Raw genomic sequence first — 18179 nt, forward strand, 5'->3', positions numbered from 1 at the left:
AAAAAAAAACCCTTCTAAACTCATTTTATGAGGCCAGCATTACCTTGATCCCAAAACCAAACAAAGACCCCATCAACAAGGAGAATTACAGAACAATATCTTTGGTGAACATGGATGCAAAAATTCTCACCAAAATACTAGCCAATAGGATCCAACAGTACATTAAAAGGATTATCCCCATGACAAAGTGGGATATATTACTAAAAAATCAACCGATGTGATAAAACACATTAATAAAAGAAAGAATAAGGAGACGCTTGGGTGGCTCAGTTGGTTGGACGACTGCCTTCGGCTCAGGTCATGATCCCAGAGTCCCGGGATCGAGTCCTGCATCGGGCTCCCAGCTCCATGGGGAGTCTGCTTCTCCCTCTGACCTTCTCCTCGCTCATGCTCTCTCTCACTGTCTCTCTCTCAAATAAATAAATAAAATTAAAAAAAAAAAAGAAAAGAAAGAATAAGTACCATATGATACTCTCAATAGATGTTGAAAATCATTTGACAAAGTACAGCATCCTTTTTTGATCAAAACTCTTCAAAGTGTAGGGATAGAGGGTACATACCTCAATACCATCAAAGCCATCTATGAAAACCCACAACGAGTATCATTCTCAATGGAGAATGTTTGAGAATATCATTCTCAAACTCTCAGTTTTTCCGAACACGGCAGGAACATGGCAGGGATGTCCACTGTCACCACTGCTATGCAACATAGGACTACAAGTCCTAGCCTCAGCAATCAGACAACAAAAAGAAATTAAAGGCATCAAATTGGCAAAGAAGAAGTCAAACTCTCACTCTTTGCAGATGATATGATACTTTATATGGAAAACCCAAAAGACTCTACTCCAAAACTACTAGAATTCATACAGGAATTCAGTAAAGTGTCAGGATATAAAATCAATGCCCAGAAATAAGTTGCATTTCTATACACCAACATCAAGACAGAAGAAAGAGATATTAAGGAATCAATCCCCTTTACATTTGCACCCCAAACCTTAAGATACCTAGGAATAAACCTAACCAAAGAGGCAAATAATCTTTACTCAGAAAACTATAAAGTACCCATGAAATAAATAGAAGAAGAAAAAGAAATGGAAAAACATTCCATAGTCATGGATTGGAAGAACAAATATTGTGAAAATGTCTATGCTATCTAAAGCAATCTACACATTTAATGCAATGCTTATCAAAATACCAACATTTTTTTCAAACAAATGAAACAATTAATCCTGAAATTTATATGAAACCAGAAAAGACCCCAAATAGCCAGAGAAATGTTGAAAAAGAAAACAAAAGATGGCAGCATCACAATTCCAGACATCAAGCGCTATCACAAAGCTGTCATCATCAAGACAGTACGGTACTGGCACAAAAACAGACGCATAGTAGTCGGCGTCTCCTGCGGCGTCCTGCGTTGTCCTCGGGGTCCCTGCCGCCCTAGGAGCCCGGACCGGAGCGCTCCCTCGCGAGTCATGGAGATGAAGGCCGTGTGCGTGTTGAAGGGCCAGGGCCCGGTGGAGGGCACCATCCACTTCGTGCAGAAGGGAAAGGGGCCCGTTGAGGTGTCAGGAACCATTACAGGATTGACTGAAGGCGAGCATGGATTCCACGTCCATCAGTTTGGAGATAATACACAAGGCTGTACCAGCGCAGGTCCTCACTTTAATCCTCTATCCAAAAATCACGGTGGGCCGAAAGACCAAGAGAGGCATGTTGGAGACCTGGGCAATGTGACTGTTGGCAAGGATGGCGTGGCCATTGTGTCCATGGAAGATTCTCTGATCTCACTCTCAGGAGACTATTCCATCATTGGCCGCACAATGGTGGTCCATGAGAAACAAGATGACTTGGGCAGAGGTGGCAATGAAGAGAGTACAAAGACGGGAAACGCCGGGAGTCGTTTGGCTTGTGGTGTCATTGGGATCACCAAGTAAACATTCCCTAGGATGTGATCTGAGTCCTGGTAGCTCCTCTGTTACCTTGCTAGTTGTAGAAATTTAACTTGATAAACATTAAACACTGTAACCTTAAGAGTATAATTTGTGTGACTTTTTAATTGCTTTAAAAAGTACCTGTAATGAGAACTGATTTATGATCACTTGGAAGATTTATATAATTTTATAAAACTCCTATTCAGTTAAAATGTCTGTTTCAACAATCTCTGTATTTTGCCAGGCTTAATAATCATATGTGGGTATTAAACTTAAAAAAAAAAAAAAAAACAGACGCATAGATCAATGGAACAGAATAGAGAGCCCAGAAATGGACCTTCAACTCTTGGTCAACAAATCTTCGACAAAGAAGAAAAGAATGTCCAATGGAAAAAAGACAATCTCTTCAACAAATGGTGTTGGGAAAATTGGACAACCACGTGCAGAAGAATGAAACTGGACCATTTCCTTACAACACACACAAAAGTAGACTCAAAATGGATGAAAGACCTCAGTGAGAGACAGGAATCCATCAAAATCCTTGAGAACACAGGCAGCAACCTCTTTGACCTCAGCCACAAAAACTTCTTCCTAGAAACTACATCACAGGCAAGGGAAGCAAGGGCAAAAATGAACTATTGGGACTTCCTCAAGATCAAAAGCTTTCGCATAGCAAAGGAAACAGTCAACAAGACCAAAAGACTACGACAGAATGGGAGAAGATCTTTGCAAATGTAGTATCAGATAAAGGGCTACTATCCAAAATCTATAGAGAACTTATCAAACTCAACACCCAAAAAAACAAATAATCCAATCAAGAAAAGGACAGAAGATATGAACAGACATTTCTGCAGAGAAGATATCTAAATAGCCACCAGACATATGTAAAAGTGCTCAACATCACTTGGCATCAGTGAAATACAAATCAAAACCATAGTGATATACCACCTCACACCAGTCAGAATGGCTAAAATTAACAAGTCACGAAACAACAGATATTGGTGAGGATGTGGAGAAAGGGGAACCCCCCCTACACTGTTGGTGGGAATGCAAGCTGGTGTGGCCACTCTGGAAAACAGTATGGAGGTTCCTCAAAAAGTTGAAAATAGAGCTACCTTACAACCCAGCAATTGCACTACTGGGTATTTACCCTAAAGATACAAATGTAGTGATCCGAAGGGGCATGAGCACCTCAATGTTTATAGCAGCAATGTCCACGATAGCCAAACGATGGAAAGAACCTAGATGTCCATCAACAGATGAATGGATAAATAAGATGTGGGGTGTGTGTGTGTGTGTATATATATACACACACACATATGTGGTGTGTATATGTATATACATATATATATATACACATATGTGGTGTGTATATACACACCACATATGTACATACCACACAAGGAAACAATGGCTTTGAATGACACACTAGACCAGATGGATTTAACAGATATATTCAGAACACTCCATTTTAAAACAGCAGAATACACATTCTTTTCAAGTGCACACAGAACATTCTCCAGAATAGATCACATATTAGGCCATAAAACAAGCAAATTCAAGAAGACCATGCACCTTTTTTGACCACAACACTATGAAACTAGAGGTCAACCACAAGAAAAAAATCTGGAAAGACCGAAAATACATGAAGGTTAAATAACATCCTACTAAACAATAACTGGGCCAAACAGAAATAAAAGAAGAAATTAAAAAGTACATGGAAACAAATGAAAATGAAAACATAACAGTTTAAGTCCTTTAAGATGCAGCAAAAGTAGTTCTGAGAGGGAGATTTATAGCAATACAGGCCTACCTCAAGAAACAAGAAAAATCTCCAATAAACAACCCAACCTTACATCTAAAGGAGCTAGGCAAAGAACAACAAGCAAAACCTAATACCAGCAAAGGGAGGGAGATAATAATACAGCAGAAATAAATGATACAGCACTTTAAAAAACCAACAGAAGAGATCAATGAAAGCAGAAGCTGGTTCTTTGGGGAAAAAAAAATCAATTAAACTGATAAACCTCTAGACAGACTTATCAAGGAAAAGAAGGAAGGCTCCAAATAAATAAAATCACAAATGAGAGAGGAGAAATAACAACAAACATCATAGAAATACAATTATAAGAGTATTAGGAAGAACTAGATGCCAAGAAATTGGACAGCCTAGAAGAAGTAGATAAATTCTTAGAAATATATAACCTATCAAAACTGAAACAGGAAAAAATAGAAAATTTAAACAGGCCAATTACTGGCAAAGAAATTGAATCAGTAATCAAAAAACTCCCATCAAACTAAAGTCCAGTACCAGATGGCTTCACAGGCAAATTCTAACAAATATTTAAAGAGTTAAGGCTTACTCTTCTCAAACTATTCTAAAAAAAAAAGAAGATAAAGGAAAACTTCCAAAAGCATTCTGTAAGGCCAGCATTACTCTGATACCAAAACCAGCTAAAGACACTACAAAAAAAGACAACTCTAGGCCAATATCTCTGGTGAATATAGACTCAAAAATCCTCTACGAAGTATTAGCAAACCAAATCCAACAATACGCTTAAAAAATAATTCACCACAATCAAGTAGGATTTATTCCTGGGTTGCAAGGGTGGTTCCATATTTGCAAATCAATCAATGATACATCACAATGAGAACCATTTGATCATTTCCATAGATCCAGAAAAGGCATTTGACAAAGGACAACATCAATTCTTGATTTAAAAAAAAAAAAAAAAGCCTTGGGCGCCTGGGTGGCTCAGTGGGTTAAGCCGCTGCCTTCGGCTCAGGTCATGATCCCAGGGTCCTGGGATCGAGTCCCGCATCGGGCTCTCTGCTCAGCAGGGAGCCTGCTTCCCTCTCTCTCTCTCTGCCTGCCTCTCTACTTGTAATCTCTGTCAAATAAACAAATAAAATCTTAAAAAAAAAAAAAAAGCCTCAACAAAAGTAGGTTTAGATGAAACATACCTCAACATAATAAAGGCCATCTATGAAAAGCCCACAGCTAACCTAATCCATAATGGGGAACTGAAACTGAAATAGGGAAACTGAAAGCCCTTTTCCTAAGGTCAGGAATGAGACAGGGATGTCCACACTCATCACTTTTATTCAACAGAGTACTGGAAGTTCTAGCCACAGCAATCAGACAACAAAATGAAATAAAAAGGCATCCAAATTGGTAAGGAAAAAGTAAAACTCTTAAACTATTTGCAGATGACATGACACTATATATAGAAAACCCAAAAGACTCCATCAAAAAATTACAAAAACTGATAAATAAATTCAGTAAAGTCACAGAATACAAAATCAGTATACAGAAATCCACTGCATTTCTATACACTAAAAATGAAGGACCAAAAATAGAAATTAAGAAAACAATCCCATTTACAATTGGACCAAAAATTAAAAGATACCTAGGAATAAACCTAACCAAAGACATGAAAGACCTGTACCCTGAAAACTATAAAACAATGATGAAAGAAACAGAAGGTGACATAAAGATATAGAAATACAGTCCATGATCATGGATTGGAAGAATACTGTTAAAAGGTCTATACTACCCAAAGCAATCTACACTATAGATTAATGCAATTAATAAAATCCCTATCAAAATACCAACAACACTTTTCATAGAACTAGAAGAAATAATCCTATGGAACCACAAAAGACCCTGAATAACCAAAGCTATCTTGAAAAGAAAATTCAGGGGACTGGGTGTTAAGGAGGGCACTTATTGCAATGATCAGTGGGTGTTATATGTAAGTGATGAATCACTAAATTCTACTCCTGAACTGAACGTTACACTATATGTTAACTAACTAGAGTTTAAATAAAAACTTGAAACCTTAAAAAAAAAAGATAACAAAAAGCAAAGCTGGAGGTATTACAATCCCAGACTTCAAGTTATATTACAAAGCTGTAGTAATCAAAACAGTATGGTACTGGCACAAAACCAGACACAAAGATTAATGGAACAGAAAGAAAACCCAGGGGGCCTGGGTGGCTCAGTTGGTTAAGCTTCTGCCTGCTTCTCCCTCTGCTCCACCCCCTGCTTATGGTCTGTCTCTCTCAAATAAAATAAAATCTTTAAAAAAAGAAAAGGAAAAAGAAAAAGAATAGAAAGCTCAGAAATAAACCCACAACTATATGGTCAATTTTTGACAAAGCAGGAAAGAATATCCAATGGAAAAAAGACAGTATCCTCAACAATGGAGAAACTGGACAGCAACATGCAAAAGAATGAAACTGGACCACTTTTTTACACCATATACATTAAAGACCTAATTGTAAAACCTGAAACCATAAAATTCCTAAAAGAGAGAACAGGCAGTATTTTTTCTGACATCAGCAATAGCAATTTTATTCTAGATTGATCCTCTGAGGGAAAAGGAACAAAAGCAAAAAATTACTGGAACTACATCGAAAGAAAAACCTTCTGCACAGCAAAGGAAACAATCAACAAAACTAAGAGGCAACCTACACAATGGAAGAAGATATTTGTAAATGACACATCACATCAAGGGTTAGTATCCAAGTTTATAAAGAACTTATACAACTCAATAACCAAAAACCAAACAAAGCAATTAAAAAATGCACAGACCTCATGAACAGACATTTCTCCAAGGAAGACATCCTGATGGCCAACAGACACATGAAAAGATGCTCAACATCATTTATCAGCAGGGAAATACAAATCAAAATGACAATAAGGGGCAAACATCTCAGATTCCCTCCCTCTTTGGGAGCTTTGTACCATCACTCAATAAACTTTACAATTGCTTAAAAAAACTTTGCTTTGATGCCCACCTTAAAATATCTATATCTATATCTATATATATATAGATATATATAGTGAGAGAGGGCACCTGGGTGGCTCAGCAGGTTAAAGCCTCTGTCTTCAGCTCAGGTCATGATCTCAGGGTCCTGGGATCAAGGCCCACATTGGGCTCTCTGCTCAGCAGGGAGCCTGCTTCCCTCTCTCTCTGCTCTGCCTTTCTGCCTACTTGTAATCTCTCTGTCAAATAAATAAATAAAATCTTTTAAATAAATACATATATATAATGAGATATCACCTCATAGCTGTCAGAATGGCGAAAATCAACAACACAGGAAACAACAGTTAATGGAGAGCATATGGAGAAAAGGGAACCCTCCCACACTGCTGGTGGGAATGCAAACTGGTGCAGCCACTGTTTTCCGCAGCCACTATGGCTGCACCACCACATGGAGGTTCCTCAAAAAGTTAAAAATAGCAGGCCCACAACTGGATATGTACCCAAAGAATATAAAAACACTAATTCAAAGGGATACATGCACTTCTATGTTTATAGAAGCATTATTTATAATAGCCAAGATATTGAAGCAACTCAAGTGCCCATCAACTGATGAATGGATAAAGAAGTGGCATATACACACAATGGAATATTACTCAGTCATCAAAAAGAATGAAATCTTGCCGTTTGCAACAACGTGGATGGAGCTATAGTATACTGCTAAATGAAGTCAGTCAGTCAGTCAGAGAAACACAAATACCATATGATTTCACTCATAGGTGGAACTTAAACAAAATAAATGAGCAAATGGAAAGAAAGACAAACCAAAAACAGACTCTTCACTATAGAGAACAAAGTGTCCATTACAGAGGGGAGGCGGGTGGGAGGACGGGTGAAAAAGGTGATGGGGATTAAGGGGTGCACTTGGGATAAGCACTGGGTAATTAAAATAAAAATGTCAAAAAATAAAATAATATGCAAACTTAAGTTATCGATTTTAAATAGGCTGTTACAAATATAAGGTGTTTTACGTAAGCTTCATGGTAATCACAAGCCAAAACATATTTTAGATATGAAAAGATAAAGGGATCTGGGGTGCCTGGTGGTTCCATCACTTAGGCTTGTGACTCTTGGTTTCCGCTCAGTTCATGATCTTGGGCCCCATGTAGGGCTCTCCACTCAGCGTAGAGTCTCTGAGATTCTCTGCCTCTCCCTCTGCTCCTCCCCCTCCTCTCTCTCAAATAAATAAAATCGTTTAAAAAAAGAAAGGAGTGTGGTGATGGGCACTTTAATAGGGATGTTATACTGAACTGATGAATTGTTGAACACTATATTAAAAATTAATGATGTTGGCTAATTGAACACAAGTTTAAAAAATAAAAAATTTTAAAAAGAAAGGAATCTAAGGCTACTACTACAGAAAATCATCAAATCACAAAGCAAGGAAAGAAACAAAAAAATTACAAAATAGAGAACAATTAACAAAACTGCAATAAGTACATACCTACCAATACTTTTTTTTTTTAAGATTTTATTTATTTATTTGACAGACAGAGATCACAAGTAGGCAGAGAGGCAGGCAGAGAGAGAGGAGGAAGCAGGCTCCCCGCTGAGCAGAGAGCCCGACGCAGGGCTTGATCCCAGAACCCTGGGATCATGACCTGAGCCGAAGGCAGAGGCTTTAACCCATTGAGCCACCCAGGCGCCCCCCAATAACTACTTCAAATGTAAACGAACTAAAATATCCAATCAAAATACACAAAATCGGTGCAGGGGGACAGCACCTGGCTGGCTTGGTCACTACAGCATGCAAGTCTTGATCTCAGAGTTGTGAATTTAAGCCCCACACTGGGCATGGAGCATACTTAAATACACACACACACACACACACACACAGTGGATGAATGGATTAAAAAATAAGACCCAATGATTTGCTGCCTACAAGAGACTCCCTCAACTTTAAGGACACACACAAACTGAAAGTGAAATGGCTGAAAGAGATATTCCATGCAAATGGAAACCAAAATAAAGCTGGGTTAGCTATACTTGCATCAGACAAAATAGGCTTTAAAACAAAGTCTCTAATAAAAAACAAAGACCACTATATAATGATAAAGGGGTCAAACAAAGGATGTAACATTTGTAAATATTATGTACCCAACATACACGCACCTAAATATATAAAGCAAATATTAAAAGACCTAACATGAGAAATGGAGAGCAATAAAAAAATAGTAGGGGACTTCATTACCCACTTCCATCAATGGTTATATCATGCAGAGAGAAAATCCATAAGAAAACACTGGCCTTTAATGACTCGTGAGACCAAACATACGACATTTATAGAATATTCTCCCCCAAATCAACAAAATACACATTCTTCTTAAATGTACATGGAACATTCCCCAGCATAGATATTAGGCCACAACAAGTCTTCATAAATTTTAAAAGACTGACTTCTTGTCAAGTGTCTATTCTGACAACAATGGTATAAAACTAGAAATTGATTACAGGAAGGAAATAGAAAATTCACAAATATGTTGAGATTATACAACATGCTACTGAACAAACAATGAGTCAGAGAAGAAATCAAAAGAGAAATTTTAAAATACCTTGAGACAAATGAAAATGGAAATATAATATACCAAAACTAATGATGGAACCAAAGTTGTTTTAATGGGGAAATTCATAGCAATAAATACATTAAAAAACAACAAAGATCTCTACCAACCTAAATTTATACCTCAAGGAACTAGAAAATGTACAACAGCCAAGACATGGAAAATGTTCACTGACAATAAATGGATAAAGAAAATGTGATACACACACACACACACACACAGGAATATTAGCCATAAAAATAAGTAAATCCTGCCATATGATACATCATTGGAACTTGAGGGCATTATGGTAAGTGAAATAAGTCAGACAGGAAAAGGCCTAGACTGTACAATAAATCGCTTATATGTGAAATCCAAAAAATGTTTTTAACTTAAAAAGTTTAAGAAACAAACCTGAACTCATAGATACAGACAACAGATTGATGGTTATCAGAGGTGATGGGTAGGGGGTGTGCAAAATGAGTGAAGGGGTATTAAAACATACACACGTCTAGTTAGAATATCATGGGGTTGTATAGTGTTGTTGACCATACTGTATTGTATATTTGAAAGTTGCTAAGACAGTAAATCTTAAAAAAAAAAACCCATAAATCTTTAAAGTTCTCACTACATGAAAAAATTTTCTAACTATGTGGTGATGGATGTTACCTAAACCTATAGTGGTGATCATTTTGCAATGCATACATATATTAAATCATTATGGTGTACACCTAAAACTAATACAACATTACATATCAATTATTTCTCAATAAAAATAAATAACATATTAATTTATATTTATTTTATATATGTACATAAACATATAAACCCTTCTTTGTAGATCCACAGACATCTCTAGAAGATGCACAGAAATGACAATAAGAATGGTTGCTTTAATGGGGGTTGGAGTTAAGGGTGAAAAAGATCTACTTTTTAATTTACCTTTTTATGATCTGATTGTATTACTGCACACATATAATATCCATTAAAAACAATTATGTGCTCTTGCTGTTTCTCACTCTTCTGTTGCTAGGGTGCTCCATTTATCTTAGCTATTTGTTTGGGTCCAAGAAGTCTGTCCTCTGCACAGTACCCAAGCAGAGAGCTCCCCAGGCGAGCTGTGTGAACTCCCAGCCACTCATTTTCTTCTTCTTCCTGGGTTGTTTTTTTGTTTTAAAATTTATTTATAAGAGAGAGAGAGAGAGAGCGTGTGTGTGTGTGCGCGCGCGCGCGCAAGTGGGGGAAGGAACAAAGGGCAGAGGGAGAGGATGTCGAGAAGCCCTTCAGGGCAAGAAGCCTGATGCAGGGCTGAGATCCCCGGATCCTGAGATCAAGACCAAAGCCGAAATCAAGAACTGGATGCTTAAATAAGTCAATCTGAGAGAGACAATTATATGCTCTGATATGAGGAATTTGAGAGGCAGGGTGGGGGGTCTTGGAGGAAAGGGAAGGAAAAATGAAACAAGATGGGACTGGGAGGGAGACAAACCATAAGAGACTCTTAATCTCAGGACAAACTGAGGGTTGCTGAAGTGGAGGCGGGTAGGGAGTGGGGTGGCGGGGTGATGGACATTGGGGAGGGATGTGCTACAGAGAGTGCTGTGAATTGTCTAAGACTGATGAATCACAGACCTGTATGCCTGAAACAATTAATATATTTTATGCTAATTAAAAAAAAAAGAGTTGGCCACTTAACCAATGGAGCCAGCTGGGTGCCCCTCAGAGGCAGGTCTTCTTACTGATGTGTCGGGACAACTCACTGTTCTTGTGACCCATAACCTTATTAGTTTAATCAGGGTGTCCCTCCTGGCCTTCCTAACCACAGTTATTAAAAGCTCTTATTATTTCCCTTTTGTTATTGGCCTCTTTTACTAAGTTAGTAAATAGTACTTCATGAATAAAATTTCCCACGTGTGGCCACTTTATTTTGTCCTTTGCTAGGGCTGCCAAAACGAAGTACCACATACTGGGTGGCTTAAACAACAGAAATCTTCCCCAGGATTCTGGAAGCTAGAAGTCTGAGAGCAAGGCATTGGAGGGCTGGTTTCCTCTGTGGCCTCTCCCCTTGGCTTGCAGACGGCCGTCTTCTCCCTGCGTCTTCACTTGATCTTCCGTCTGTGCCGGTCTGTGTCCAGATTTCCTCCTCTTATAAGGATACCAGTCGGGTTGGATTAGGACCCACCTCAAGGACCTCATTTTAGCTTAACTGCCTCTTTAAAGACCCTTTCTCCAAATATTCAGGCTGGGCTGCTGGAGGCTCGGACTTCAACATAGGGATGGGGGAAGGGGGAGCAACACGACTCAGCCTGAAAATGTATGTATGATGTACGATGAAATATGCTAGGTGCTTTACAAACATTATTTCATTGAAGTCTCACTGCCTACCCCATGAAAGAAAATAGAGGCCAAGAGAGTAAGGAGTGTGACCAAGGTAGTCTGTGCCAGAGTCAAAACTCCAGTTCGGGCTGATAAGACTCTGGGTCCCACACTTACCCATCACACCACACATGAGGTTTATCGTGGGTTCTATAGGGTCCATTCAAGTTTGCCAAAAGAGAGAGAATGAAATGGTTGCCAGAGTGAGCAAAAAGAAAAATTCCATTCCCGAAACCATTCTCTTTTCCAGTGGCTGGTAGCAGGAGCCCCGGCCAATCCTCACGTCTGCGTCCTTGTAAACCAGAGTGCCTTCCCCTCAGCCTCCCTGCCCAGGGAACACCGAGGAGCAGACGTCCTTCGGAGCAGGCCCAGGCAAATCCACGGAAGTTGAAGCAGGAGTGTAACCAGCCAGCCATCCCCTGCTTCCTCAGGGAAAGCTTGGGGGGACCCCTGGATAGTACAGTCAGCAACACTTGAAATCCCATCACATCTGGCTCAGTGCCAATGCGTCTAGGGTTCTGTGTTTAGGAGGAGCCAGAAAAAGCCAAGCATGAGTCCGGGGCATGATGCGAGGGTACAAGAAGATCCCTGCCCAGGGCAAGGTGCACGGCTGTAAACTTAGATCACTGAAAGCAGAGATGGCAGCAGTCAAATAAGGACACCTACGGTGTCGTTACTAACTGCTCAGATAAGACAGGAGATAGGGTGCCATTTCGTTTCCTCCCACTTTAAAAATATCTTTCCCTGAGACTCCAGTAAAGTGCGAAGAGGGTGGAGAGGTTGCTGCACACGTGGGCCAAGCTCCGAGCTAGAAGCATTGAACCAGATTCTCCCCACAACTGTTTCAAACAAGACAAAAAGGGCTGTGGTCACTAACAGCAAGTCTTCAGCTGCAGGTTCTGTATAGAAGGGAAGAAGAAACATCCCAGTTTCTCCTTAACACGCAATTTTGAAAACTTCTTTTCCATTCTGAAACAAAGATATAACTGTAATCATCTACTTAGGGAATTATTATTCAAGTAAAATACTGATTAAAATACCCAGCTAGCAAAAGCTTCTTTAGCAGACTCATAAACTTAGAAATTGGATCATAAACATAAGAGAAACCAAAGGGGCAGAAATGTTAGACATCAAAGATGTTAGATGTCATTTCTAAAATACCCACATGCCATGAAAATAATACACCATTCACACTTTAGGAACCCAATATAACTACCACATACATATTAGAACACCCACAATCTAAAATCTAGAAATATTCTTGACTAATTTCTGGAGAGATGTCAGATCCATTTTTAGCACCCATGAAATGAAACACCAATTTGATCTTAAACCAACATCAATATTTATTTATATCAACATTTTATTCAAACAAGCTTTTACATTGTACAAAGCCATGTAAGGTGCGAGTGGTCTTAAGTACAGATGTAAGCAATCTCCGAGGCCAACCCCACCTCGTTAAGCCCCCCCAGATCAAAACGGATTGAAAACCGTCTAGAAGGGCAACCTCCAACCGGCACAGGTTTAGTTTCATTTCAAGTAGGATTTCAAACAAAGTAAATTCTCCGACACTTGCTCAACGACTGAATAAAAACTGTAAGCAAACTTTGAGGTAGATGTCTGATAAACCTTTCATCTACTCAGTATACGGGTGATACTAAGTTGATTAAAATGGGCTAAAACTCTGCCTAGGGTTTGAACCAATACTAACAAAAGCATGGGCTCCTCTGGCCTCTTCCTATACCTGTTTTTTTTTTTTGGGAAAACTGATTAAGACAATATTATCTAAGCCCAATAATGAAAGTACCCCAAAAAATTAAAAACAGAACATATGATCCAACAATCACTCTTGTGGGGGATACCCAAAACCAATGAAAGCCGAAATGCAAACAGATACGTGGACATTAATTTTCATAGCAGCGTTCGTCACAATTGCCAAAAGGTGGAAGCCACCCAAGTATCCATAGCAGGTAAATGGATAACAAAGCAGGCATTCCAAAGACTATTACTCAGCCCTACAAAGGACTGTGACACATGCTACAACATGCGAAGTGAAATAAGCCAGGTATAGGACAAACACTGTGTAATACCATTTATATGAAGTACTTAGAGTAGCGCAATTTGTAGAGGCAGAAAGGAGACTGATCATTGTCAGGGCTGGGAGGAGGATGAAATGGGGAGTCACAGTGTTTAATGGGTGACAGTTTAAGTTTTGTGGATGATGGCTGTGATGGTTGCACAAAATGGGAATGTGTTCAATGCTGCTGAATTTATACACTTAAAAATGGTTGATATGGTAAATTTCATGTTATATCTATTTAATCAAAATTAAAAATAATTGTTCTGTTTTTTAAGATTTTATTTATTTGTCAAAGAGAGAGAGGGAGGGAGGGCGGGAGTACACCAGCAGGGACAGAGGCAGAGGAAGAAGCAGGCTCCCCGCTGAGCAAGGAGCCAGATGCAGGACTCAATCTCAGGATCCCAAGATCATGGCCTCAGCAGAAGGCAGACGCTTAATGGACTGAGCAACCCGGGGAATCCCTAAAAATAACTTTTAAAAGCACCCTGTAACCTCACAAGTTGTTCAGTAGCTAAAAAGCCTGGGGCGCTTGGGTGGCTCAGACGGATAGGCCTCTACCTTCGGCTCAGGTCATGATCCCAGGGTCCTGGGATCGAGCCCCGTGTTGGGCTCCCTGCCCAGCAGGGAGTCTGCTTCTCCCTCTCTTTCCCCACTGTACCCCCTGCTTGTGCTCTCTCACTCTCTCTGTCAAATAAATAAGCCCACAGCCTTAACTCACTCATGTCATCAAACAACTTTAACACTTGTCCAGGCCATCCATTAACTGACATAACCAAACACATCAAAAGCAAGTTGCCATAAAGCCAGAGACCAGACACGAAAGGTTTCTACAATTAAAAATATAAGCCAAAAGGTAGATAACAAATAAGAATTAACAGCCAGAGTGCAAGAACCTAGGGGATCTTTCCTGCAAGGATTGAAAGAAATGAACAAGGCAGAAGTACAGGCCACGAGAACACATAATTAAGACAACCACCAAATAATACTGGAAAATATAGGAAAATTCTCTTTGCAAAAATGTAATGTTATAAGATTTTAACTCATTAAATATGAAACTATTTATAGCTAAATAAAAATCCATGTGCAACCTTGCTCAGATGCCAACCGGCCAAAGTGCATAGAGGCAAAGAGCTTAAATCCTCCTGATAAACAATGTGACCAGCCTTGGTTTGCTTCCTTGACACACTAGGAAAGACAAACCTTCTCTTCCAGATGACTAAGCACAACTTTCTACCATCAAGACCAAGTAAAACCAGCCCTTTCCTTAAGTGCCATGATAATTTATATCATGCCATCTGAGAAGCAATCTAGCCCAACTTTTCTGACCCGATACTTGAAAATTTCTACACTAACAGAAAATAGAGCCTTCCTGGAAACATGCTGGGTGATTATTTGTTTGATTCCTGGTTTCTTCTGGTAGACCTATGCTATCCAATATGACAGTCACCAGCTAGTGTAGATATTTAAATTAAAAGTTCATTTTCAGGGCACCTGGGTGGCTCAGTGGATTAAGCCGCTGCCTTCGGCTCAGGTCATGATCTCAGAGAGCCCCGCATCGGGCTCTCTGCTCAGCGGGGAGCCTGCTTCCCTGTCACTCTCTCTGCCTGCCTCTCTGCCTACTTGTGATCTCTGTCAAATAAATAAATAAAATCTTTTTTGTTTTTTTAAAGATTTATTTATTTATTTATTTATTTATTTCACAGAGATCACAAGTAGGCAGAGAGGCAGGCAGAGAGAGAGGGGAAAGCAGGCTCCCCGCTGAGCAGAGCGCCTGACTCGGGGCTCGATCCCAGGACTCTGGGACCATGACCCGAGCCGAAGGAAGAGGCCTCAACCTGCTGAGCCACCCAGGTGCCCCAAATAAAATCTTTTTTTTTTTAAAAAGTTCATTTTCTGTGTATTAGCCATATTTCAAGGGCTCAGTTCACCACATGTGACCAGTGGCTACCGGGCAGTGCAGGTATAAAATGTTCCCATCATTGTGGGAAATTCTACTGGACAGTCCTGCTTTAGAGGGTAGGTTCCATGGAGGTAGGAAACTTCTGATCTTTTCACCAGTGTTAACCTCTCACAGAGACTGTCAAGTAGGAGACATTCAACAGACATAATAAATAAATGTTCAACAGCCAATGCAGTAAATGGAAAGGACTGAAGAAAACTCTGAACAGTGTCCTAGGGTTTGGGTATAAGAGAGAGGAGGGGGCGCATCGGAACCGCAGACTCCTACAGATTTAGGGTCAGATTCAGAAGAGCTAAAACAAAACAAACTGAATTCCCAAAAGTAGCAAAGAATTTGACCCTCTCAAAAAAGTGAATCTTGCTACCCAAAATGTGCCTAGTCCATGGGCCAATAGCTCCCCATCAGGTAAGAGCTTATTCGAAACGTAGACTCCCAGCCCCTATCCCAGGCACTACAGAATTAGCATCTATATTTTAACAAGAGTTCAAAAACACATTAATGTATGAGAAGCACTGGCCAAGTTCTCTACCCTCCAGATTGAGCAAGTAGCTCTCGCTCAGAGATTTATAAAAAACAAAAACACTATGTACAACTGCATGTAAATCTCTAATGGTTGTGATAAAAACTTCAATTAAAAAAAGGACCATTTCTAACAAGCTTGGAACTATATCTTAAGCTTTTTTGTATCCCTTCTCTACCACCTCAACCCCCACTGTACCCCCACAGTATAGGAAAATATGAAATACACATAATATCCGTGAGTTCACGTATCCAAACACATCCACGGCACTATGAAGAAAGCAAGTGGCACTTCACAGACACTGATACAAGGTGTTCCAGAAGAACTACTGGAATTATCTACTTCCATTAAAAACTTTAAGCTCTGTTTTAGTAATAACTTTAGTATATGTGCTGCCGAAGCGAGCACTGTTTTAGTAATAACTTTAAAGTGACAGGAGTGATACAGTGCTATGGTAAACCAAAAGTTCTGGTTATGAAAAAGCTATCCTGATTATTCAATGATTCTACCTGAAATGAAGTCATTTCACATGTAACCCAGGGCTCTCACAGTTTCAGGAGGGTTACTCCACTGATCAATTAGGTTTCTTTTCTTTTCTTTTTTTTTTTTTTAAGATTTTATTTATTTGACACAGAGAGAGAGAGAACACAAGCAGGGGGAGTGGAAAAGGGGGTAGCAGACTCCCCACTGAGCAGGGAGCCTGATGCTGGGATCGATCCCTGGACTCTGGGATCATGACCTGAGCCCAAGGCAGACACTTAACAACTGAGCCACCCAGGCGCCCCCTGCTTTTTTTTTTTTTTTTAAATAAGTTACAGTTCTTTAAACTAATAACCAGTCCACCAGCTGCAGTGGCAGTGCACTCTGAACACAAAATTCAAGTTGTTTCTGAAACTTTATCTGATAGGAGGGAATTTTTTTTTTACTCCTTTACCCAGGAAATTATGTTGATGAGAAATGTTAAGAACTTTTCTAGGTGTTTAGAATTATAAAATACCTATCCAGGGGCGCCTGGCTCAGCTGATGGAGCATACTATTCTTGATCTTGAGGTCCGTCAGGAGTTCGAGCCCCACATTGGGTAAAGAGCTTACTTCAAAAAACAGATCAATAAAAACTTTGCATAAATTACTTATACTTGTCCCTTATATTTTTATGTACTTCCCTAATCTTCCAGCTGACTTTTTTATACCTTCATTACTTTTATGACAAAAACAGATTTTTTTAAAGGTTTTTCTATGAAACATAAGAGTAAATGAAAGATGCTCTCCAAGTGTTCTTGGACTTTACTATGAAAATTTAACTAAACTGAAATTTACTTATTCCTCTCATTGGAAGCTGCATTTAAGCAAGTTAAAAGCACAGTGGGAAAGAACATAAAATGTCAAGAGGGAATAAAGGCTTAATTCCGAGTTAGCCGAACAACTGCCCCGCCACAGAAACTCCTCCACCCGATCCACTGGCCTGGCCTTTGGGGAGCCTTCCACACCCACACTAGCTCACTCAGTTTAGTACCTATAATCACTTTTGATGACTGCTAAGGGCTTCTTGTCCCCAGCCCAAACTTTTTAGTTCTCTTAAACCTTGGTTTTGTGAGTATCAGAGTGTAGCAAACACACTCTAAGGTGACCCCCCCCCCAAAGGAATTACATCTCTGTACTAGTCTCTTCCCTTGAGTTTGGGTAGAGCCCGTGACTTGCTGTTAGCCAAGAGCATATGGCAAAGGTGATGGGATGCCACTCCTGTGATTACATCGTGTTAAAGAAGACTCCAGCTTAGCCGATTCAGGTGAGAGATTCTCCTGCTGGCCCATTGGCCGCTGTGTTGTGAGAGATCTACCAGAGGGCTGCCTGGCAAAAGAACTATGGAAGGTTTTAGGAATTGGGACTGGAGGCAGCTCACAGCCAGTGAAAAAATGGGGACCTGAGACTACCACAGCATGAAT

General features: G+C 39.7%; 1 pseudogene across 1 annotated transcript; it reads left to right on the plus strand.

Annotated features, from left to right (window-relative positions):
* The first annotated feature begins 1387 nt into the window (after positions 1-1387).
* LOC309865543 (superoxide dismutase [Cu-Zn] pseudogene) lies at positions 1388-2222 on the plus strand (annotated as a pseudogene). Its single transcript has one exon. The product of its transcript is annotated as a superoxide dismutase [Cu-Zn] pseudogene (transcript).
* The last annotated feature ends 15957 nt before the right edge of the window (positions 2223-18179 follow it).

The sequence above is a fragment of the Mustela nivalis genome (genome assembly GCF_964662115.1).
Source record: "Mustela nivalis genome assembly, chromosome: 5".
Lineage (NCBI taxonomy): Eukaryota > Metazoa > Chordata > Mammalia > Carnivora > Mustelidae > Mustela > Mustela nivalis.